General features: G+C 43.1%; 1 long non-coding RNA gene across 1 annotated transcript; it reads right to left on the bottom strand.

The window, feature by feature from the left end:
- Window positions 1–23,210: 23,210 nt before the first annotated feature.
- On the bottom strand, window positions 23,211–26,512 carry LOC120716488. Its single transcript, XR_005691938.1, has 3 exons — window positions 26,272–26,512; window positions 23,666–23,757; window positions 23,211–23,261 (listed from the first exon to the last, which is right to left on the bottom strand). It is a non-coding gene; the product is annotated as an uncharacterized LOC120716488 (long non-coding RNA).
- Window positions 26,513–26,768: the final 256 nt, after the last annotated feature.

Genomic DNA, 26,768 nt, shown 5'->3' with positions numbered 1-26,768 from the left:
CTGAGCGCCAAGGGTCTATCGGCTACAGAAAACAACCTTCCCCCTTCTCAGCCAGTCACTCACCCGCATAACGCGGCTCAGACCCAAGATGCCGCTCCCGCTGCTATTACGCCACGCCAAGCTCTTCAGGGCCCTTGGAAAAGCGAGGCACCGTTAAGACAGAGCTCCAAGTCACCCTTCTACCCCCCTCCAACTCCACTCCTACAGCAGAACCCCAAACGAGATTCTACGTTTCCCACGCATCAGCCCGTCCACGGGACACTCTACGGAGGTGATTACGACCACTCTACAACCACTGACCTTATCAAATATCTCACTCGTAACCACTTGGTGACTTCAGGTCTCACCGCATATGACGACCAGCCAATAAACTACTGGGCCTGGAAAACATCGTTTCAGAACGCCACTGCCAATCTAGACCTGTCTGCCGCAGAAGAACTCGACCTCCTAACCAAACACCTGGGAAAAGAGTCAGCAGAACAAGTAAGAAGAATAAAGGCGGTCAACATCAGGAACCCAACTACTGGGCTGTGCTCAGCATGGGAGCGCCTCGACGAAGTATACGGCTCACCAGAAGCAGTCGAACAAGCTCTGTTCAGCAAACTAGAAAGCTTTCCGAAGCTCACATCAAAGGACCCACGGAGACTCCGGGACCTAGCCGACCTGCTGTCAGAGCTACAAGCCGCCAAGGAAGACGGCTACCTCGCGGGCATGTCGTACTTGGACACCTCCAGAGGGATTAAGCCCATCATCGAGAAACTTCCATATAGTTTACAAGAAAAATGGTTATACCACGGGGCGAGATACAAACAAGAACATTTTGTCAGCTTCCCACCTTTCCCCGTGTTGGTGGACTTCATCCGCACCGAGGCGAAAGCACGTACGGACCCAAGTTTCAGCCTCTTCATGCCAAACCCTCCAGCCGAAGGAAGGAATAAATGGGAGAGGCCCACAAAGACGTCCGTCCACGCCCACAAGACACAGGTCTCAGGCACTACCAAGTCCGAGTCCAAAGAAAGCAGGGAACGCATTGACCCGAATAAGTATTGCCCCCTGCACAAAAAGCCCCATCCTCTGAGGAAATGCAGAGGCTTCCGCGAGAAGAGCTTAGACGACCGTAAACAGCTTCTGAAAGAACACTACGTCTGTTTTCGCTGCTGCTCGTCAACAGAACACCTAGCAAAGAACTGCACAGCTGAGATAACATGTACCGAGTGTGGGAGCGCTGCCCACGCGACAGCTCTCCACCCCCACACGCCTGCCTGGAGGCCCAAGCCGTTCCCCTCCACCTCAGAGGATAGCGGGGAGGAGGACAAAGCGGACAACCAGGAGGTCAAGGCAACGTGCACACAGGTATGTGGAGAAGGTCTGAGCGCTAGAGCATGTGCTAAGATCTGTCTCGTCAGGGTGTTCCCAAACGGACGAAGAGAGGAAGCCAAGAGAATGTACGCTATATTGGATGAGCAGAGTAATCGCTCCCTCGCGCGGTCAGAGTTCTCCGAAGCCTTCAAGATCTCCGGGCGCCCGTACCCATACACCCTAAAGACCTGCGCGGGACGTACGGAGACAGCGGGGAGGAGAGCCAGCGGCTACACCGTAGAGCCATTGGATAAGAAATCGAGTATTTCTTTGCCTACACTCCTCGAGTGTAACCAAATCCCTAACGTTCGTGCGGAGATTCCCACCCCCGGTGCGGCCTACCATCATGCTCATCTAAAATGCATCGCCGACAAGATACCACCTCCGGACCCAGACGCTAACATCCTTCTCCTACTGGGCAGAGATATCTTACGGGTCCACAAGGTCCGAGAGCAGATAAGTGGCCCAGGAGACGCTCCCTTCGCCCAAAGGCTTGACCTGGGGTGGGTCATCGTCGGGGACGTGTGCCTCGGAGGTGCTCACAGGCCACCGGAGGTGAGAAGCTACAAAACAGCCGTTCTAGGAAACGGTCGTACAAGTCATCTCCAGCCATGTGACAACCAGATCAAAGTGGCAGAGGCGTTCGAACAGGCACGCGACTACCACCACCATTCAGCACTAGTGTCGACGATGCTAACTGGAGACCATTTGGGGCAAACCGTCTTCGCTCGCACTCCCAACGACCACAGACTCGCTCCATCCTTGGAAGATCTAGAGTTTCTGAGAATAATGGAAGCCGAGTGCTGCCAGAACAACTCCAACAGCTGGGTCGCACCTCTGCCGTTTAGGTCACCGAGACGGCGACTCCCCAACAACAGGAAACAGGCCCTCGAACGCCTCGTCTCACTTCGGCGCTCACTGGAAAAACGACCACGGATGAAGGCCGACTTCCTAGAGTTTATGGAGAAGATGCTCAAGAAGGCACATGCTGAAGCTGCCCCTCCCATGCAACCTGGTCAGGAGCGTTGGTACTTGCCCCTGTTCGGCGTGTATCACCCTCGGAAGCCGGACAAGATCCGCGTGGTTTTCGACAGCAGCGCATCCTATGAGGGAGTATCGCTCAATGACGTTTTACTCACCGGTCCCGACCTCAATAACAGCCTACTAGGCGTTCTCATGAGGTTTAGGAAGGAACAGGTTGCAATCACTGCCGACATCGAGCACATGTTCCACTGTTTCATCGTGAAAGAGGACCACCGGGATTTTCTCCGTTTCCTGTGGTACAAAAACAACGACCCTACCTCCGACATTGTGGACTACAGGATGTGGGTTCATCTCTTTGGTAACAGCCCCTCGCCCGCTGTCGCAGTGTACTGCTTGCGGCGGGCGGCTAAGGCAGCAGAGGCCGACTACGGCAGCGATGCCAGGAGATTCATCGACCGCGACTTCTATGTTGGCGATGCCTTGAAGTCCTTCAACACAGAGGAAGAAGGCATCGCAGTTCTCCAACGAGCGCAGAAGATGCTCGCGGCTTCTAACCTCAGGCTGCACAAGGTTGCGTCAAATCGCTCTGCAGTCATCAGAGCGTTCCCCCCTCAAGATCGCTCTCAGGACTTCAATGGCCTAGATCTCTTCATCGACGATCTGCCCATTCAGCGTAGCCTGGGACTGTTTTGGAACATGCGCACGGACACCTTCGCGTTCCAGATCGAGATTGACCAGAAGCCGTTCACCCGCAGAGGGGTACTCTCGACCGTGAACAGCCTATACGACCCCCTGGGGTTTCTTGCACCCATCACAGTCGACGGAAGACGGATTCTCAGAGAGCTCACCCTGCAAGCGGAGGATTGGGACGCACCCCTTCCCAGAGACATGGAGATCGAGTGGACTAGATGGAAACAGTCTCTCCAAGACCTGGAGGGGCTCGAGATACCACGCCCTTATACGTCCCTCTCCACCATAGGCGCTCTGAGGAGAGAACTCTGTGTCTTCGCCGACGCGTCGGTCAAAGCAATAGCAGCCGTAGCCTACATCAAGGTAACTAGCAAACAGGGACAGACTGAGATTGGCTTCGTCTTTGGGAAGGCGAAGTTAGCTCCTCAACCCGGCTCAACTATCCCCAGACTTGAACTCTGCGCTGCCGTGCTTGCTGTCGAGATCGCTGAGATGATAGTTGCAGAGATGGACACAACGTTCGACAGCATCACCTACTATACAGATAGCAAAGTCGTGCTGGGATACATCCACAACCGGTCAAGGAGGTTTTATGTCTACGTACACAACAGAGTCCAACGAATCCTTCAGTCACCTAATCCTGGCAAGTGGAAGTATGTCCCAACGCACCTCAACCCAGCCGATGTTGGGTCAAGAACCATAGCATCAGCCCTGCTCAGTAGCACACCATGGCTCAAAGGACCAGCCTTTCTCTGCGACGCATCAGGGCATCTATCCGAGCTCCAAGAGACATACAATCTCGTCGACCCCGACATCGATGCCGAAGTGCGTCCGCAGGTGACGGCGAAACTCACCCATGTCACCAAAGGTGTGATACGCCCTCAACGTTTTGAACGTTTCTCCAAGTTCAGCACACTCCGTGCAGCCATCGCACACCTGATACACATAGCTAGGTCCTTCGCTCGCTCGACGCAGAGCGAATGTCGAGGCTGGCACATTTGTCGTCCTACAGAGGAGGAGTTACTGAGAGCCGAGGTGTGCATTGTAAGGAGCGTCCAGGGCGACTGCTACGCAGAAGAGCTCAAGTGCGTCAACTCGGAAACCAACATACCATCCTCTAGCAGTTTGTGGAGATTGCATCCCATTATGGACCAGGATCGACTACTCAGGGTAGGAGGTCGGATCGAGCAGTCAGACTTAGGCATGAACGAGACTCATCCCATCATCATTCCTGGCCGGCATCACCTCGCAACTCTGCTTGTGTCCCACTATCACGAAGCAATAAAGCACCAAGGGAGACATCTTACCGAGGGTGCTATTCGGGCTGCAGGGTTTTGGATCGTGGGAGCCAAACGCTGTATCAGCAGTCTGCTTCACACCATCTAGGGTGAGGGGGAGGCTACCCTCTTCCTGACCAAGGATGTTTGACCCTTTGATCAGCAGTCCACACACACACACACACACACACACACACAGGCAAGGTACTCTTTGTGTTTATGTAAGACGTCATATGTTAATGAACCTATGCATATTCATGTAACCTCAATAAAAGGACAGTGTACGGGAGGACGGACGAGAGCAACTGGGGTCAAGCGAAGGAACGGTGCCTGTCCGGTTCTCTCCCGTGCACGAGAAACATGAAGAAGCTTGCCTACTTGTGTCTTGCTGCATCACTTGTAGGAAACTGAGAGGGAAGGCCGAACATCAACAGATGGCAGCCCTGCCAGCAGAACGGCTACGAGTGGCACCTCCCTTCACTTACGTGGGCGTTGATGTTTTTGGACCATGGGACGTCGTTTCACGCCGCACAAGAGGAGGAGTCTCGAACTCCAAGCGATGGGCGGTGATATTCTCGTGTATGTGTTCCAGGGCGGTACACATTGAGGTCATCGAAGCCATGAGTGCTAGCAGCTTTATTAACGCCTTGAGGAGATTCTTTGCGGTCAGGGGCCCCGCGAAGCAGATACGCTCGGACTGCGGAACTAACTTCGTCGGCGCTTCCCGTGAGTTGGGGATGGACAAGGAAAACTCAGAGTTCGACAGGGTAGAGAAGTACCTCAGTAAACAGAGCTGCACCTGGGTGTTTAACCCACCCCATGCATCCCATATGGGTGGCGCATGGGAGAGGATGATCGGCATCGCCCGCCGTATCTTGGACTGCATGCTGCTTGAACAAAGAAAGTCTCGCCTGACACATGAGGTTCTGACCACGCTTATGGCCGAGGTAGCTGCGATTATGAACGCAAGGCCGATCATCCCAGTGTCATCCGACCCGGAGTCGCCCTGCATCCTCACGCCGGCGATGCTCCTGACTCTTAAAACAGGTTCCACACCTCCTTTGCCGTCAGGCAATTTCGAGGAAGCAGATCTTTTCAGAGAGGAGTGGAAACAAGTTCAGGGCTTAGCGGACATGTTTTGGAACAGATGGAGGCGTGAATACCTCAAAACACTGCAACTTCGGCACAAGTGGCAAGGGAAACAACCGAATCTTCAAGAAGGGGACGTAGTTCTCCTAAAAGATAAGCAGGCAGAGAGGAACGAGTGGCCTATGGGCATCATTACGAAAGCCTTTCCAGGAAAGGACGGATTGGTTCGGAGGGTCGAAGTGGAGGTCGTCAAGGATGGAAAGAGGAGAGGATTCTCTCGTCCCATTACAGAAGTAGTTCTGCTTCTTTCTCCAAAGTCTGATTCTGCTGATTGATGTGGGCTCTTTAAAGATCCCAAGCGGGGAGTGTCATGCCTTCAGAAATGTGTTCTCATGTGTTCTTTTTATCTCGTTATCACAGCTTAGAGCGACTCGTGTATCTTCGTAGCGACTCGTGTATCTTCGTAACCATGACAGCACGAGAGCAGTGCATGCTGGGAGTCAGGAAGTGAATCTACCGTGTGACTCGGGATATTAGCGTGTGGGCTCATGCAGCCGCCAGCTCCGCCGTTACAGGTTTAATCCTTTTCCCCTCGCTAAGGCATAGTCTGTGAGTATAATTCATTTTTGTACTATTAAGCGGCGAAGCGTTTGAACCGTTGTCTGTTATTCGGTTAGCTTTATTGTGTCTCATATAAGCTATGCGGCTAGGTTGTTAGGCTGTAATAATTAGCCAGATGTTTTGAGCTTATTGTATCTATAATACATCTCATATATTTCATTGTATCGTGTTTACAGTTTCACAAAAAAGTACCCAGTAAAGCTCCTGGACTTCAACCCCCTGTGTCTCGGAGATTTATTTGGGAGTGTTTAAGCTGGATGGAAACTTAGCCCATTACAAGTGTGTTCAGTTTACCTTCCCCTGTCTCGTCAGCCGTGATTTCTCCCAGGTGTGTTCCTCTCCTGTCTCGCATCCCTTGATTACTGCTGTGTGTATTTAAGCCGTGTGTGTTCTCCTGCCTGTTGCTGGTTTGTCTGCAATAATCCCCTCCATCATCCTGAGGAGTTTCCCTCCCTCCGTGTCTCTCTGTCCTTCACCCCGTTTGGTTATCATTTCAGGTTTGCTCTTTAGTTTTCCCAGTTTAGGTTTCCTCAGTTGCTTCTCATACCCAGCTGCCTATTGGTGTCATTTTGACACTTTGAAAATAAACATTCAATCATATCATCCATCATTTGCCTGTGTTTAGGCTCCTTTAATAATTCCACACTGCTCATCCCACGAGCCGTGATAGTTCCTGTAAAATGTGTCACAATAATAGTCGTGTTGAGAAATGAAGGATCTCTGCCCACAAAAAAAAAAAAAAGTCACTAGTGTTGGTTTAACTTACAATGTGATTATTTAAGTACTTTAAACAGATAAAGAAAGAGCTAAATGCAGAAATACATAAAGTGACATAAAATGGGATGAATATGCTGGAGTATTGTTGTCTGCTTGCGTCCATGTTAGTATGTGAAGTCCAACATCTCCCACTAGTGGCCATATATAAACCATGTGTGAGGATGGTGTTAATGTAAAATGTGAATCATAGTGTTCCAGTCAGTCATCAGTGTGTCTCTGCACAGCTGTAATTAAAATATGTTCAGAGGGCCTCAGTGTCTGAATGGTTCCAGTTCAGCTCCATAACAGCAGCGTCCCTGGTTTGATTCCTGTGTTTCAGCTCATATCTGCCTCTCTCACTGAGGGGGACGTCCACTGCATGGACATGGATTTGTTCAGCAACCAAACTACAGATCACAGAGAGCAGAGGACATTTGACTTGTTTCTGAGTTTTCTTTTCATATGTGTGAACTGACAAATGTTTTACTTCAGAAAAATTAAGAAATAGTGCGCAGTTATTGTGTTTAATTCACTTGATGAATTAAAATTATTCGTAGTCTCCCACCACTATATTTGAACCAATAGAAAGCTGGTGCTCAGAGGAAGAGGGCGGGCTTTACTTGGTGTCAGTGACAGAAATGAAAAAAAGCTCAAATGAGTGAGAAGGACGATGAAGGAAACATCTGTGCTGTGTCTGCTCTGTAAGTAGAATCTCTGTGTTTGTTTGAATTCTTGTACTTTGACTGTCTGCTCTCCTGATAACTGATGATGGAGGAGAAGACATGAAAAACAAATCAGGCTGAATTCAAGTTCAAAACACCACGAGGACCAACTGCAGGTCTGAACTGACTCTTTATCTTTGCTCAGGAGTCGAGGAAACACAGCAGGCAGTGAAAAGATCAAATCATTCACTCGTTATATCAACACAGCTGCACAGTGGACACATGACTTTATTGTGGTATTTTTTAAGCTAATATATTGTGTATATTCACAGTGTAGTCACATGAACATATATATTTTTATTATTAATGTTCATATAATTTTGTTGACTTTCAGAGCTGCTATTTAAAAATGCCAAACTAGAGGTAGAAGAAAAAATTGTGAGATTTTCAAATAGTTGCTTTTCAGCATCTGCGGTTGAAATGATTTTAGTATTAGAGGCATCATAGCGGTCCAGTTGTTAGTGCTGTTCGTGTGGAGTTGTTCTTTATGTTCACCTCAAATCAACCTGAGTGTCATTTCTCTTTAGTTCTGATCTCACTGCTGAGCTGCACAACAAACCAAGGTCAGTAACCTTCTTTCTGTCACAGTTTAAACCTGATTGGGTTCAAGTAGTGATAATGTCATATGTCAGCACTCGAGATGTGATGCAGAGGGAAGTTTAACTGAAGGCTTTTCATCAGCACTTTATTGATGTGATAAAAAACAGATTTTGACAAAAGCAAACAGTGATCATCAGTTTTTCATTTTAACCCTCACAGCTCGTCTGACTGTGAGTCCCAGCAGCTCTCAGATCTTTGAAGGAGACTTTGTGTCTCTGAGCTGTGAGGAGGACGACAGCTCTGCTGGATGGACTCTGAGGAGAAACACAAGCAAACAACAGAGGACTCAATGTGGAGATGGGTGGGGAAAACCAGCTGGTTTGACCTGTAACATCACTGTTTTTCCATGGGACAGTGGAGTTTACTGGTGTGAGTCCAGAGAGGGTCCCATCAGTAACATGGTTAACCTGACAGTCACTGGTAAGCTGAGTGTGTGGAGTTAGTGTTGATGAAGCTGTGTGTAAATGGATGAAATGCTGTAGTTTGTCTCTGTGTTGAGGTGGATCAGTGATCCTGCAGAGTCCTGTCCTCCCTGTGATGGAGGGAGATGACGTCACTCTGCTCTGTAAAAACAAGACTGGTCCCTCCAACCTCCCAGCTGCTTTCTATAAAGATGGCTCCCTCATTGGGAATGAGTCAACAGGTCACATGACCATCCAGCATGTTTCCAGGTCTGATGAAGGCCTCTACAAGTGTGACATCAGCAGTCATGGAGAGTCTCCATCCAGCTGGATCACTGTCACAGGTGACACACTCACCTGTCTGTGTTTCTGCAGCTTTCAACATTCACAATGTGACGACAACTTAATGACTGTGTTTGCTTTATTTTAGGGGAACACACCACCACACCTCCACCTACATCCACACCTCCACCTACATCCACACCTCCACCTACATCCACACCTCCACCTACATCCACACCTCCTCCATCACTCTCTCCTCCTGTTCTCTCTGTGTTGTCATGTGTTGGATCAGTGTGTGTTGTGGTTCTACTGGTGTTACTGGTTCTGCTGGTGAGACGATGTGTTCACAGGAAACCTGAAGGTGAGACTCAGACTTCCTGATCTTACAAGAGTTGGTTTACTGAATGATTTAAAACATTTACTATTGTTACTTTGTTGGACTGACATTCTTTTCTCATTGAAGTAATTATAATTTGTTGAAAATTACAAACATAGAAATGTTTTCCAAAATAATTTCTTTATACAAGAGTTATGACAGCGGTTAAATGTCATTATTTCAGCTGAACAAGACGAAGCTGCAAATGATAATTTCACAGATGACATCAAATCATCACATCATCAGCAAAGGACAATCAAAGAACACAGAGGTAACATTGTGTTTTTCTGCCACGTGATATGGGTGGTAGTTGTGAAATAATTGTTTCTGCCAGACCTTGTCAAGATAGCCAGCTAGATAGATATGGGAACCATGAAGAAACTGCTAGGAAAGCCTCAATCACCAATTAACTGGAGAGGATAAGTTAAGGATAAGTCCTCAGGAGGTCTGATCCAGATAAATAATAGCTACACCCTGCCAGTGGTCAGAAAACCCGTTGGGATAATAAGCTAAAGGAGGAGATAGAAGCCACTGACATCAAGACAAGAAAGCTCCTGATACAATTCAGAACAGCAGGGTGCAAGTATGGCCTGGAAGTCCCGAGATCAAAATGGGACAAGCACCTACCACAACACAAAGAGAGAAACGTAATTAAATGTATTCTACAAGATGAAAAGCTCTAAAACCAAGGTTAAACTAATGGACTGTCCTTAAACTAACTTACATCTTTCATTCTGCAGACATTGATACAGATGTGGTGTACTCAGCAGTGAGAACTGAAGATGTCACTTATGGACACATAGCCATCAAACCAAAGAAGATCAGAGGTACAGCTGCTGTTTGTCTGAACAGAGTGAAAACCAACTGTTCTTTTCATGTCCTCACGTTTCCATTCTACACTGAACAAAAATATACACGCAGTGCTTTTGTTTTTGCTCCCATTTGTCATGAGCTGAACTTAAAGATCTGAAACATTTTCTACATACACAAAGAACCCATTACTCTCAAATATTGTTCACAAATTTGTCTAAATCTGTGTTGACATGCCACATCTGTGAGGTGGGATGGATTATCTCCGCAAAGGAGATAATCCATCTCCTTTGAATCTCCATCCATGCTCACTAACAGAGATTTAGACAGATTTGTGAACAATATTTGAGAGTAATGGGTCTTTTCTGTATGTTGAAAATGTTTCAGATCTTCTAGTTTAGCTCATGAAAAATGGGAGCAAAAACAAAAGTGTTGCGTTTATATTTTTGTTCTGTGTAATTTAGCTAATCCTAACATGATGTCATCATTTGGTAGTCACAGATAATCAGGGAGGACCACCCTGTTTCTGCACTAATAAGCATTGTTAGTGAGCAAGGATGTCACACATGCAAGCTAAACCAACAATCCAGAATACTGGGTCATTGAATACTAGGTAACACTGGGTAAGAACACTACAACTAGAAAAATGTAAACCATTTGGTGCAGTCCTAGTTATAAGAACACCATCCAGGAAGGTACTGTTTGGATACTACATGTTCAATTCAATTTTATATTTACAGTGCTAGATGACAACGGTAGCCTGAAGGCACGTTCCATTATAAGGTAAAGATACTACAATAATACAGGAAAATCAGAGAAACCCCAACAATCCGATGATACCCTATGAGCAAGCACTTTGATGACAGTAGCAAGGAAAAACTAAAAAAAAAAAAAAAGAAACCTCCAGCAGAACCAGGCTCAGGGAGGGGTGGGAATCTGGTGTAACCAGGTGGGGGTGAGGAGAGGAAGACAGGAAAAAGACATGCAACATATAAACCGAACCGCGTGTGGTGGTGGTCTGAATGTTCAGCCTGTCTGAGAAATCGTTTCCTTCTTTTAATTCTTAATGTTATTCAATGGAGTTGATGACTGTGGCTTTGAGAGAGGAGGGGAGAGAAACCACTGATATCACATGCACCAGTATGATGACTGAAAGCTGGAAAGCTTTAAAATTACAGGGAAAGTCTGTGTCTATGAATTTCATAGCTGAGTAAGACACAGGTAAAATCTTAGCAATTTTTGAAGCTGATGTGATTCACAATACAGTTAGGCTATACCAGTCTGAACTGGGACTGTGTGTGATGCAGAGAGGTGGAGATTGGAGGTCTTGATTGAACTACAAAGCTTGTAATCATGTTTCCTGTTGTTTGAACTGTGTGTGTTTGTGTTCAGACTTTAAACCAGAGCCAGACGTCGTCTACTCTTCACTGAAGTAGTCCACCAGTCCAACCACTGATGTCCATCTGCTGGTCTCTAACTGGTCCCCCCAGCACCTCAGACAAGAGGAAATCCACATGTTGAAACAATTTTTATATGCTTCATATCATTTTCTAACCAAATTATACTCAAATAATTAAAAAATAAAATAATTTGTCTTAATTGAAATGCAATCGGTCATATACAAATGTTAGTTATTTTATGACACCAACGTCTTTGATATCTTTGCATTATTAAAGATATATATATATATTTTTTTTTTGTGACACTTTCGTCGTGTGGTTCAGTGGGTTTCACTGAGATGTCAGATGGAAACTTTAACTTGTTTACTTGTGGCTAACTGATGCACATCTCTCTTCAATGCAGGAAACACACACAGTACAGGAAACAGCAAAGCCATCATTCAATACTGTGAACTGCACAGCAGAGCTTCAGTACAGGATGTGTCTGTTTGAGACTGAAAGACTTTATGTCCTTGGACACTCAGAAACCAACCAGCAGCAGGTGACATGGTGTACATTTTCATTTTAATGTGTTTAATTTAGTTTCAATGTGAGAATTGTCCAGTGGTTTCAACAATTTTGCCTTTTTTTCCTCATTTAAATTGATTATAAAATGGAAAATTTGGGGTTAGTCTTTGACAGCTGAGCTTACTTTTTATTCAATAATCCCAAGCATCATTTCATTTATCATTAGTCCTTGTGGGAAACCTTCACAACGTCACAAACAGACTTTTAACATCCAAACTTAGAAAATATTTTTTGGGCTAAACAAATCCTTTAGATCTTGCCCTGAGGTCTTTTCTGAAAACTGTTTGGTCACCACCTACAGACCAGTCAGTTCTTCTCATTAGCATTACATTTTTTGTGGTCTGAAACTACAAACTTCTGAACATGTAACAAACACATACAAGGAACGCCATAACCAATTGGCTAGCATAGCATACAAGAACATCTGTGCTGAATACAGTCCAGAGGTGAAAATGAGACACACCCTCTAGGGTGATTGAAAATGATCAAGCTAAGATCCTGCAGGACTTTCAGACACAGAAAAACATTAAAACATTTTGTGATACAGATATTTTAATGCTTCAGTTTATAACTTCTGTTATTCTGGAAAGACAGAAGAATTCCCAACTCAGCACTTCCTGCATTTGCCCTAAGCTTCCTATTTGACTGTCCCTAAAGTACCTCACCTAGGATGTGAACTGAAGGATCCTCAAATGGTTCAATCACCTTGAATCTAGTCCCTTTTAGCCCTTTCTAATAGACCAAGCTGAGACTCTTGAGAGAGCCCAGATACAAAGGAAGCCATTTTGACCCTCAGTCATCTTTTTGGTCTCTTCCTACAGAGCTCATGGCCATAGTAAGAATGTTCGCCGATAAACCCAAAGCGTTTTTTTCATCTCTCCATTAAATATAACATAGCACTACATCTGTGTTATAGAGGTGCACCAGTCCTTTATAAGCAAGATCAGCAAAATACTTGAACAAGGTGTTGAAGTATTTTGCAATCTTGGTCACAAAATGCTTAACAAAAGGCTTCACATGAAACCCTTCATTCGAGTCAGGAACTATCTCAACCCAGAGTGTACACTCTGCTTTATTCCAGTTAGGAATGATAGTATTAAACTGCTGAAGGTCTGAATTCTTATTCCAGCTATTTCATACTTGGGTACAAAGTGCTTGAGTGTGAGGTGGAGGTCTTTATTCTGTAAACCACAATGTCTGCAAAAACTAGAGAGATCCTAAAATCACTGAACCTAATAATGAATCCAATACACTGTCCTTGTTGGCTATAGAAATTCTGTCTGTAAAAAACGTGAACAAAATTGAAGATCAAAGTGCAGCTCTGGTGGAGTCAAACAAGCATCAGGAAGGAGTCTGAGTTGTTGTGGACAGTGCTCACTAACCTCACTACAGTAGCACAAGGACTGGATTTCCTGCAGAAATTGATCAGATATCCATCCATCCATCTAAATATTTTAACACCTAGCAAAAAACACCCTGAGTAATGTAACTGAATGTATTCTCCGAGATGAAAACCGCATTTATCCACCTGAATCCAAAGTCTGAGTAATGGACTTCCTGTCCTCTCCAGTATTATGGCATTGATCTTACAAAAACAAGCTGAGGATTTATAGTTGTAGAAAAAAAATCACTCAGCAAAGTTTAATGTCATTTTTTTCTACAATGGCTGATCTAACAACTCAAACAAAAAGGAAATACTGTGGATGTTAATTGCTTTGTGGGGATTAGTAAAAATGTTCATAAATTAAACCACTGGACGAAAGGATCTGTAGTTTAGTTAAAATAATGCACATCTGAAGTTTTATTTGGGCAACATTTTTCCTTAGCTAATGGCATGGACTCAGCCACAGGTCCACCTTGCAAAACCCAGATGTCAAGTGTGGTCAAACCTGTGTCATAACTGAGAAACAAGTTTCAAAGCAGTTCAGTTTAGGCCCATTTTGTTTTGGTGTTCCCTTTTATTAGCAAGATGAATTTCGAGTTAAAACAAGGTGAATGAAAAAGAAGACGGGACATATCAAATGGTTTTGTTAATGCTTAATTTTGTCTTCTCTTGAGTCCTGAATGTAAAACCAAAGCAGCAACTTCCTGTTGTTCACTACAGCGTGTTCCATTTTGGCTAGTAATACTGTTCATGTTGTGAGAACATGTTTGCTTTGTGCTTTGTGGTGAAGTGCATCAGTTTGCATTAACAGAAGATAAAAGCTCTGTGGTTGACCGCCTTTTTTGCACAAACACCCACGGGTTCCTTCTGGTCAACTGTTTGTTCACAACAGAGGTGCTAAGCACTGGAAAAAATTAACCCTTAAGTGTGCAGTGCTATTACAGTTGCTGCTGTTAAAGTGATTTACGTGTTTGATTCTTCAGACACTGATCCAGCTCCAGTGTATTCAGCTGTGAGAAAACAAGATGCCACTTATGAACAATTAGCCAAAGAGGACCAGAGGTACAGCTGCTCTTTATCTTTAACTCTGAAAAAAGCCAAGCAAGTTGTTTTTCTTCCTGCCAAGTTAAACTACTCCTTTTTAAACACAGTGAACGGTGCTACCCTACCTATTTCCAGTTTGTATTATCCACAAAGCTAAAGACATACTTACCGTACGCAAGATCATTCTGTAAATTCAAATTAAACTTACTAAAAAAATTAATGCAAAGAAAAAAAGATTAAAAAAAGAAAACATATGATGCACAATAAACAATTTGATGTGCAGTAACGTCTTGCAATCAATGTGCTGTTAAATGGCTACAGGATCTAGAACTGAAAGAGCAAACATTTACTCTTCCTAGTGGCTGAAAACTGGCTGGTTGTCGCACTTTTTTGACCACATTTCCAAGATGGTGATCACAAAGTTTCAAGCCTATCTGAGCTTTTCATCACTGGCTCTGTGAACCTGCTGAGAACCAAGAATAAAAAAGGATCTTACAGTTTAATTTCTTTGTCCACTATAGGACATAATGGATAGGTTGGGTGTCAGGAGGTTAAGAACTCATTTTATTAAGCTTTTTGGTTTTTAACTTTTTAATGTAATTTAATTCTGTAGATGAACTAATTGTTAAAGATTGCTAAGTTCCAGGTTGGAGTATTGTGAATACCATGGTTAATTCAAGACATATTTAAAGTGTTGGCATCAGTTGAAGATGCTAATATGATTCTAAGTAAATATTTTAGTATATTTTAAGAAAAAAGTAACTTTAATGCCATTAATATGTTATTTATATTCCCACAGCTGTGATCCAGTATCTTTGAACTATTATTAAATGTTTGTTTAATAATGCTGCAAATTAAAATTTTTTTCCTGTGGTTCTGAGGGTTTGACTGAGGTGTCACATGGAAAATTTGACTTGTTTGATAGTGGCTAACTGATACGTGTCTGTCTTCAGTGCAGGAAACAAACACTACACTGAAACTGCAGACTAACAACAGCAGTAACATCATTAAGTAGCCATAGATGTGTGAGAAAATCTTCAATATAGGAAGTACAGTGGGGCAAAAAAGTATTTAGTCAGCCACCGATTGTGCAAGTTCCCCCACCTAAAATGATGACAGAGGTCAGTAATTTGCACCAGAGGTACACTTCAACTGTGAGAGACAGAATGTGAAAAAAAAATCCATGAATCCACATGGTAGGATTTGTAAAGAATTTATTCGTAAATCAGGGTGGAAAATAAGTATTTGGTCAATAACAAAAATACAACTCAATACTTTGTAACATAACCTTTGTTGGCAATAACAGAGGTCAAACGTTTACTACAGGTCTTTACCAGGTTTGCACACACAGTAGCTGGTATTTTGGCCCATTCCTCCATGCAGATCTTCTCGAGAGCAGTGATGTTTTGGGGCTGTCGCCGAGCAACACGGACTTTCAACTCCCGCCACAGATTTTCTATGGGGTTGAGGTCTGGAGACTGGCTAGGCCACTCCAGGACTTTCAAATGCTTCTTACGGAGCCACTCCTTTGTTGCCCGGGCGGTGTGTTTTGGATCATTGTCATGTTGGAAGACCCAGCCTCGTTTCATCTTCAAAGTTCTCACTGATGGAAGGAGGTTTTGGCTCAAAATCTCACGATACATGGCCCCATTCATTCTGTCCTTAACACGGATCAGTCGTCCTGTCCCCTTGGCAGAAAAACAGCCCCATAGCATGATGTTTCCACCCCCATGCTTCACAGTAGGTATGGTGTTCTTGGGATGCAACTCAGTATTCTTCTTCCTCCAAACACGACGAGTTGAGTTTATACCAAAAAGTTCTACTTTGGTTTCATCTGACCACATGACATTCTCCCAATCCTCTGCTGTATCATCCATGTGCTCTCTGGCAAACTTCAGACGGGCCTGGACATGCACTGGCTTCAGCAGCGGAACACGTCTGGCACTGCGGGATTTGATTCCCTGCCGTTGTAGTGTGTTACTGATGGTGACCTTTGTTACTTTGGTCCCAGCTCTCTGCAGGTCATTCACCAGGTCCCCCCGTGTGGTTCTGGGATCTTTGCTCACCGTTCTCATGATCATTTTGACCCCACGGGATGAGATCTTGCGTGGAGCCCCAGATCGAGGGAGATTATCAGTGGTCTTGTATGTCTTCCATTTTCTGGTGATTGCTCCCACAGTTGATTTTTTCACACCAAGCTGCTTGCCTATTGTAGATTCACTCTTCCCAGTCTGGTGCAGGTCTACAATACTTTTCCTGGTGTCCTTTGAAAGCTCTTTGGTCTTGGCCATGGCGGAGTTTGGAGTCTGACTGTTTGAGGCTGTGGACAGGTGTCTTTTATACAGATGATGAGTTCAAACAGGTGCCATTCATACAGGTAACGAGTGGGGGACAGAAAAGCTTCTTACAGAAGACGTTACAGGTCTGTGAGAGCCAGAGATTTTCCTTGTTTGAGGTGACCAAATACTTATTTTCCACCCTAATTTATGAATAAATTCTTTACAAATCCTACCATGTGGATTCATGGATTTTTTTTTCACATTCTGTCTCTCACAGTTGAAGTGTACCTCTGGTGCAAATTACTGACCTCTGTCATCATTTTAAGTGGGGGAACTTGCACAATCGGTGGCTGACTAAATACTTTTTTGCCCCACTGTATCTGTTTGAGACTGAAAAGCACACTTTTAGAGACCAGCGAGTATGGTTATTTTTTTTTTCCTTTAAATTGTTCAATATCCCCAGTAGTTCAAACATGAATCTATTCATTTTCAAATGGTTTAAATTCAGTTTTGGGGGGGTTGTCTACTGGTCAGACAAAAGCATATTTCAACATATTAGCTTGGACACCAGAAAAAGTTTTGCAAGTTTTTGTATTGGCTATTTTACAAAAGCTTGTGCACAAGAGATAATATTTTATGAGAACAAGTATTTAAGTTTTTCACATCTATTGAAAAATGTATTGTTGAATGATAATCTGGCTCTGGATTATGGAGTAAATGAATGAAATGGATAGGCTAGATGTGCTTCTCTCCAGCCAGGAGATCTTGCTGTTCTCAGACAATACCAAGGAATCCCTAAATCCGCTGAAACTCATAATCCCTATAGAGTTTCCTGGTGCTCCACCTCTTACTCCTGCTCTTCTGAGGGCACAGAAGAGGTGGAGTAATCAGCTGAGGGCGCTGTAATTTGGTCATCAAAGAATTCCCAACTCAGCATTTGCCCTTGGCCGGTGACAAGGCAGAGTCCAACGCCCACTGGGAATGAGTCTGAATTATTGCCTGCAATGCGGACCAACCTCTTGCAACAGTTGTACAAGAACTGAAACCCCATACTCTTTAAACACCTTACACAGAATACTTCAAGGGACATGCTCAAATGCCTCTAAACTCCACAAAACACATATAGACTGGTTGAGCAAACTCCTGTGCACCTTAAAATGTCCTTGAGAGGATAACGAGCTGGTCCAGTGTTCCACGGCCAGGATGAAAACGACAATGTTCCTCCTGTATCAACTAAATGGTCTTTCCTCGGGAGGCTGAAGAATGCGATCCCCCTATCACTTGATCTCACCGTTAAAGATGCGCACTCAGACCAAAGCACAAAAAACATTTGTTAAAATTATTTTTATATTTTATATTTTTATATATTGTATATTGTTTATTTAGACTCAAAGAACTCAAAAAAATCATATACTTGAAATACCAGTTAAAATTGTATTTTTTTTCTTGTTTTGTTCTGCCAGGATTGCAACTGTCATATAAATATGTTATTATGTTTTATAACAGCAGTAGTTTTAATGCTATTTGTATTTTATGCATGCTTATTGATTCGTGTTCAGCTGTGATCTGGTTTCTTTGCATTATTAATAAAACCTTTGGTCTCACCTTTTTTGCTGTGTGGTGATGTTTGTTTCACTAATGTGACAGATGGAAAATTTCATTTGTTTGGTTGTGGCTAAATGATAATTAGAAAAAATATATATCTTCAGTGCAGAAAGCCAACTTTAGACTGCAACTGCAGACTAAAACCAGCAAAAACATTGTTCAGTCTCTGAAAGATGTGCAGGAAAGCTTCAGTACTTCAGACTGAAACACTTGTACTAATACTAGTATCTGAGGAAATATTTTTGACACTTGATCTTTTTAATTGATTGGTCTAAAGCATCACATTTTTACACTGTTATTTACACTGTCACATTTCACTGTTATTGCTCTGGGAAAATTTCAGTGTCACAAACAGAACTTTAACATGACAACAAGAACTGAAAGGTTTTGGTGTCTGAAACTAGAAACTCATGAACATGTGATATGACTCAGACTGGACTTCTTTTTGCATCATACCTCATGAAACAGCACAGAGCCTCTCCTAATAAACCACCCAGAAGCTTGAAATGATCATGACTCATGTTTCAAGTCTTCCATCTACTGGTTTTACTGGGTATTATACCAGAGCCGGATAACCTCTTAATATCCACCAGTTGACTAATGAAGCAATTTTATTTTGTTATCTTGGATTTTAGACCCACCTAATCAAACTTTAATCAGCATGGATTTTATATGCAAAAGATATGCATTGCGCCCATATGCAAATTTTAGAGAGAATTAATTTGAAATGTGATGTCTTCAAACTTTGTTTTCCCATGATAACTTTTTTATATGTACAGTGTGTATATGCCCTACACGGCAAGTTCGAAAACCAGATAATTTTGAATTTTGTGTCATTTTTTGCAACACTCTCAGTGTGTAACAGCCTTGATATTGGTAATTACCATAAACGCCCACGTGAAGCTGGTTATCTACTTTATATGTTAACTGAGGGTTTCCATGCACTATCACATGAAAGAGGTGGAGTTGGCAACATCTGACTAATCACGAAGGGACATTTCAGGGGTCATGTGACTCTTCTTCTTCATGAAATGATCCCCATGACACTTACACCAGAGATGTTATCAAACAACGATTAAAAATACATAAAGAACACAGAAAATATAACAGTGAAATGCAATGATGTTGACTTTATCTGACACAATATACAGACCAAAATCACCTCAATGAAAAAAAAGAAACATAATTACTCTCGTCTATTCTGGTTATGGTCATGTGATTTATGAGAAGTGCTTACAGGTGTATCCTCTCATGGTCTTGTGGGTGTTTCTGCTGCTTCTTTGTCCTTCACTGTAAACAGATGTACTGAGAGACTCCTGCACTGATGTTTCAAAGGAAAGTCCAAACAGCCTCACTAGTTCTCCATAAAGAACAAAGATTTGCTCTCTGTGGCTACAACAAAACTTAAAGACAATCAAAGGTGGACAAAGTTTTCCAGAACAGCTGTGGTTTTATGGAGGCTACAGCTAAATGCTGCCTTCTCCATAGTACTATATACTGTTACGAGTTCAAAATTGGGGATGGAGACAAGAGAAAAAACCACAATAACAACACTGGTCCGGCCGGGTTAAGTCAAACGATGATTTTAATGATCACACACGTGGGAGATGGACACTGTATGCAGACAGCCTCAGATCTCAAAATGGTGGAGCATTGATCAAACTCTTATAGCCTCTGGTGCCCCCACCTTATCATAAAAGCCTAAACATTCACATGCTTTTCTCTCACACAGCGCCTAAGCTACGTCCTTGGCTCCCCGTTTATCTGCTCCTGCTGAGATGGGGCAGAAAACTCCAGCATGTTCCGTTCTCTTCTAATCAGACAAATAAGGCGATGACTTTCTGCAAACAGTATTTCTTATGACATCATAAAACAATATCATTCATCCACAATAAATCAGCAGTCTAATGTAATGCAAATCAGTTTAACTAATGCAATAGTTATCAGCTTCTTCTAACTCAGGAGAATAATGCAAACTAAAACTACCTAATAATTCACAATCTTTAATTAGGGTATAACATGGCATAAAATAATATTATAATCTAACAATACATTTTTATACAGTTTTCATATTGATTCAATTCTTTCATGTTTGAAGATGACACAAGGCTGGGTATGAACCATCACATGCACATGCGTGGCTGTTGGCAATTACTGGATAACTGATTACTGTATTTGTACAGTAAGTATGTTTCTAATATACCAGATATGGAGCCAGAATATGTCGATTAAGGGGATCTGCAGGACAGGCAGATGAAGGACGGAGATGTAAGTTTGATTCTAAAAAGTGTGACAACTACTATTAATAGAACATACCAGTGTCACGTCTTCATGACAAGAACAAATCCCTGGAAAAATGAGCCAATTAGAATCTTCAGCCGGAGAGCTGTTCCTCCAGGTGTGTGAGTAGAGTTCAGTGCGCCTGTGATCAGATAGGAGCTGCTTTCAGCCATTTGGCGATAACATTGTTACTTCTGACAGGATACTACCACCTGCTCCAATAACTCTAAATATGAGGTAATTAAAACATAAGAAAATAGCAATATGTGTGCAATATTTCTGGAAATAACCAGAAGACATCGAACAGGAAACATATTTACAGACTGTCCAAAATTAACACCATAAAGAGGATGCATATGGATTCCACCATGCCTTTCTGTACCACTGTGCCTCCAGACAAAATGGAGTTTCTATCCTCGTTGAAGACATTTTAAGACCTCCTCCACCACTAGGGGTCAGTATAACAAAATTTTATTTACTGGAGCCGAACGGGGTTAGTGTGTCTCTCTGTGCTATCTGTCAGTGACTCCATGAATTGCTGTGCTTTACATTTTCAGTGTTGTGGTGGAATATTTTGACAATTCGGAAAAAAAATATTTTACATAAGTTCAGTGTATGCAGCTGAATGATTGAGTCATTGAGTGTTTGTTTAATCTTCAGGTTCTGTTTCCTAAGATCATTCTTGTTCTGTGAGGTTTAAACCACACACACTGATGCTCATGTAGATATCAGATCAGCCATTTATTGATTCAAATGACAACACAAATATGTGATGATCTGAGTGTACATGTTGCTCTGTAGATTACAGAGCAGAGATGGCCAACGCGTTACTTGTAACAATCAGGTTAAGATTACAAGATAAAAAAACTCAATACTTCCTCACAGTAACTGCACTTGCAGAGTTACTTTCTGGTGTGGATCTTTTGGTGTTTTTTCAGGTAATGTGGAGATTTAAAAGTCTTCTCACACAGGTCACATTTATAAGGTCTCTCCTCAGTGTGGGTAAACATGTGTATTTGTAGTTGTGCATCTGTTGTAAACAGTTTCCCACACTGATCACAGTAGGAAAGATCATTTCCAGTGTGAATGCGTAGGTGACTATTTCGGTACTTTTTTTCACTGAAAGTTTTTCCACAAAAGTCGCAGCTATACGCCTTAATTCCAGAGTGGGTAACTAGATGCCTGTGTAAGTTTCGACTTTCAACAAAAGCTTTACCACACAAGTCACAGCTGTAAGGTTTAACTCCACTGTGGATGAGTTGGTGTTTTTTTAAGTATCCAGCCCAGGCAAAAGACTTTCCACACAACTCACAGCTGTAAGGTTTAAATCCACTGTGGATGAGTTGGTGTTGTTTTAAGTCTCCAGCCCAGGCAAAAGACTTTCCACACAACTCACAGCTGTAAGGTTTAAATCCACTGTGGACGAGTTGGTGTTTTTTTAAGTCTCCAGCCCAGGCAAAAGACCTTCCACACAACTCACAGCTGTAAGGTTTAACTCCACTGTGGATGACTTGGTGTTTTTTTAAGACTTCAGCCCGGGTAAAAGACTTTCCACACAAGTCACAGCTGTAAGATTTAACTCCACTGTGGATGACTTGGTGTTTTTTTAAGCCTTGAACCCGGGCAAAAGACTTTCCACACAACTCACAGCTGTAAGATTTAAATCCACTGTGGACGACATGGTGTTTTTTTAACTCTGCAGCCAGGGTAAAAGACTTTCCACACAAGTCGCAGCTGTAAGGTTTAACTCCACTGTGGATGAGTTGGTGACTTTTTAAGCCTTCAGCCCGAGCAAAAGACTTTCCACACAACTCACAGCTGTAAGATTTAACTCCACTGTGGACGAGTTGGTGTTTTTTTAAGTCTCCAGCCTGGGTAAAAGACTTTCCACACAAGTCACAGCTGTGAGGTTTAACTCCACTGTGGATGAGTTGGTGACTTTTTAAGGATCCAGCCCGGGTAAAAGACTTTCCACACAACTCACAGCTGTAAGATTTAACCCCACTGTGGATGATTCTGTGGTTTTTTAAGTCTCCAGCCTGAGTAAAAGACTTTCCACAAAACTCACAGCTGTACGCTTTAACTCTACTGTGGATGAGTTGGTGTGTTTTTAAGTTTCCAGCCCGAGCAAAAGACTTTCCACAAAACTCACAGCTGTAAGGTTTAACTCCACTGTGGATGATTCTGTGGATTTTTAAGTCTCCAGCCTGAGTAAAAGACTTTCCACACAACTCACAGCTGTAAGGTTTAACTCCACTGTGGATGCGTTGGTGTGTTTTTAAGGTTTCAGCCCGGGCAAAAGACTTTCCACACAAGTCACAGCTGTAAGGTTTAAATCCACCATGGATGATTCTGTGGATTTTTAAGTATCCAGCCTGTACAAAAGATTTTTCACACAAGTCACAGCTGTAAGGTTTAACTCCACTGTGGATGAGTTGGTGTGTTTTTAAGCTTCCAGCCTGGGTAAAAGACTTTCCACACAAGTCACAGCTGTATGGTTTAAATCCACTGTGGATGAGTTGGTGTGTTTTTAAGGATCCAGCCTCGGTAAAAGACTTTCCACACAAGTCACAGCTGTATGCTTTAACTCCACTGTGGATGAGTTGGTGTGTTTTTAAGCTTCCAGCCTGGGTAAAAGACTTTCCACACTCATCACAGCTGTAGGTTTTCTCTCCCTTTCTTCTGTGAGGTTTGTCGGCCTCCTGAGAGCACTGACTTCTTGCTCCATGTTGGTCCTGCAGTGACAGAGATACAAACAGAGGCAGTGAGTGAAATGCAGTCCTGGAACAAACTGAAACTCCCTCCATTGGTGGAATCAAACATGTCAACAAACACCTTGTTGGTGTGTTACCACCACCTTCTGGTGATGGTGTCACATTACAATAATGTGACACAATGAGAGGTATAATTAAAATGACATTAGGAAATATTGATCAGCAGAGAAAATCTTTTATAAAGATTTTATAAAAAATTCAAAGTTCAACTGATGATATTGTTGTTTCAATGTGTGTAGATAAAATATGATCTTTGTATTTTCTTGTGACTTCTGTGGTTTCTGATTTTGAATGTAGATTCTGTATATATGGAGGAGCCCAGGATGGAAGCTGCTCTTAACAGAAAACTCTAATACTTTTCTCACCTTTTGTGTTGAAGACATTGTTTCCACTGTAGTGGCTGAGCTGAGTCCAAATGGCTGAAATTGTTCCTCTGCTGCACCACCAGACTCGTCTCCTGTTACTCAGCAAAAAAGAAGTACACACACACACACACACACACACACATTAGGGGTGCAACGATACAGAAAATTCATAGTTCGGTTTGATACTTTGGTGTCACGGTTCGATATTTTTTCGATACAAAAAAGTGTTCATGCTTTTTTAATTTGTCATTTACTAAAGTTATAAATATATATTTTAACTCAAAAGTACAGTTTTTAAATTTAATGTTGCTGAAACAATAAAGTAATAAAATAAATAAATAAATAAATCTGATCGAGAAATCACTCATCTTTGGAAAAGAGAGTTTATTACAGAGAAATGGCTCTTTCCAAAATAAAAGCTATACTATACGCTTCTTCTGGGCTATATTCTCAGCAGCATATTAAACATGTCAGGTCCCCATAAGGAGAATCATGTGCTAACAGCTGTCTAAATGACTCGGGTAAAGTTTGTAGCATGCATGCTTGTTGTTTTTGTCTGCTTCCACTTGTCTTTGCACTAGGATGATGTCGGCGTAAATGTGCAGTCATATTCGTTGTGTTCCCACTAGTGCTGTCAGCGTTAATCTGAAATGACGTTAACGCCACAACACGGCAAATCTCCGTTAACGAGCTACCGCGGATCGCCCCGTGCGTGGGGTTGGACGCCGTCAACACGTTAACGAGCAAACTGCACTAACGCAGTAGTTTCCACCCATGTAATTGAGCATTGCGTGGCACATCCGACATACTGTTTTACTTTTGTCCATGACGCGCTTACCTTCAGAGTCATATGTCACATGAAGACCAAAATAGTTCCAAAGGCCAGATCTGAATGAGGGTGGGGGAGGTTCAATTTGCCATGTTGCAATCAATGACTGTATAAAAGATGGACGACGCGACACCACCTCCTCCCATTATGCAAAAATGAAGCCAAAATATCCCGTTTGTGGAGGCTGCCATCTTGCAAATTTGGAGCCAGAGTCTGCGCAGTAATGACTTGAGGTGGAGCGACTGTGTAACACTCCCGCCCACACGCCCGCTGGACGTGACCGCAAACACGCCCCCTACACTTTTTACGTAGCACCCGTGGCTTGAGTTTTTTTGCTGGTTTACCACGACTGACAACTCGTTTAATTAAGGTAAATACAACCATGTCACTGTTATAAGAAAAGACACACAGCTTATCATCTTATAGTTCTAAAATCGCTCTGTTGTTAATTCGTTTGCTAGATTAGCTGCTAGCATACGCACTGTGTTGGAGGCTTGTTGCTAGCTAGTTAGCGATGCTACTCACCTGTTACTCTAATAGTCTCTGTTATTGAAGGATCAGCACTCCTTATGGTTTTTTTATCCATTTTTAGACAGCGATGAGATCAGCTGCACACTCCACAGAGGCCCAGAGTTACTGTTAATATCAAAAATATAATGCTGTCCTTTGAGATTTTAACATTTAAGACTGAGTGTAATGGATCTAAAACGGTTTAAATCTCTAGTCTACAGCCTGGTAACATGGAAACTTTAAAAACAGCAGCAGAAGGTTTCAGTAGTGTAGTCTAATGTGTTCTTTTCATTTAATAATAATCCGTATTATGTATAACAGCTACATTCACCCTGGAGAGAAACTAGTGAGGGAGACCATCAGGACCGAGCTGGGTTTCTGGGTCCAGAGGTTTGGAGAAACTTCTTCCCTTTCTTTCATCACAGCTGTCCTGTGCCAGAAGTTCTGTTGACCCACTGAAAGAGGCTTCATTTAAGAAACACCAGGAACACTGAAGCTCATCGCATTGATCAAGCAGGACTCATGATCTTCACCAGCAGCTCCCTCACAGGGAAATCTTCAGCACTCCTCTAGGCCCGCCCCAGAAGATGGATAAACCCAGCGTTTCATGAACACTGTGATGAGACCTCTGGTTTGTGTAATGTTATAAATACTCAGATACTCCCCAGAGGCTCCGGACCTTTACATAAAGATATTATATTCAGTCCTGTAGAAAGTTATATATTTAAAAATATATGATCCTCTCTGGTTACTCTGGTATGAATAACTCTGCATCACTTTATGGTAAATAACACACTATGTGCAAAAAACTGCAAAAAACTGTTTGTAGTTCAACATACAAGTGACGACCTTTGACCTTCATAAGGTTTTATTTAATTGTGTTAGAGAAACTCAAGCGTGCTCTTCATGCAGCTGAGTACATCAAGTGTTTAAAACTATGACCTCAGAGCGCATCGAAAGCCTTTTGGCCCCCTTCTCAGCAAGCTTCCACTACTCTCACCCTGGAGTTGCGCTCCCCCAGGCCTGTGGCTTCATGTCCTGGGGTGGGGGTTGGTTGTTCTCCTGCCCTGCACCCCATCCTTTTGTTCATATTCCAAGACTATTTTTCTTTATGTATTCTTTCCCCCCCAGCAACCGCCATATTATGATGTTGCAAGCAATCACAAACTCTACAGTCTGTCTAACTCCAATGTCTACCAAGCAATCTATTATTCTAAACAGAGCTAAACTCAGCATAAACTGAACCCACATTAAAGTTAGCTCTTACCTTTAAACGAGCCCACAAACCGAGAGAAACTCCGTGATGAAGCTGGAACTCTTTCCAAACACAGGAAACAGATCAGGGAGCAGAGACCCACGTGGTTCACGCTGATCTCAGCTAGGATCCAGGAGACAAGGGTGTGCAGATCGATGCAGATATCGATCCAAACGTTGGTAGTGGTATATGTTCCAGTAAGTTTACTACTTTACAACCGTTTCATGAAAAAGCAGCTCTCTCTGCTCGACTCCTCTCCTGAACACACACTTTGCTCCGCCCCCTTTATCTGGCTCCGCTGTGATTTGTTGCTGTGCGGTCACGTGACTCAGCTGCACAATGCAACCCCGTGGAGTGTTATTTCAAAAGTAGCGCCAATCTCCTTTTCCTAAACTCTTTTCCTTGGCCTCGATGAAAACGTCATCGTGGGGAGGACAACTGCTGAGAAGTCAGGGAAAGAGAGGAGCGGTGCTGAGAATTGGAACAACCTTGTCACTACCGAGAAGGGT

The sequence above is a fragment of the Simochromis diagramma genome, unplaced genomic scaffold, assembly GCF_900408965.1.
Source record: "Simochromis diagramma unplaced genomic scaffold, fSimDia1.1 OVJJ01000776.1, whole genome shotgun sequence".
Taxonomy (NCBI): Eukaryota; Metazoa; Chordata; class Actinopteri; order Cichliformes; family Cichlidae; genus Simochromis; species Simochromis diagramma.
This window is presented reverse-complemented; position numbering and strand designations above follow the sequence as displayed.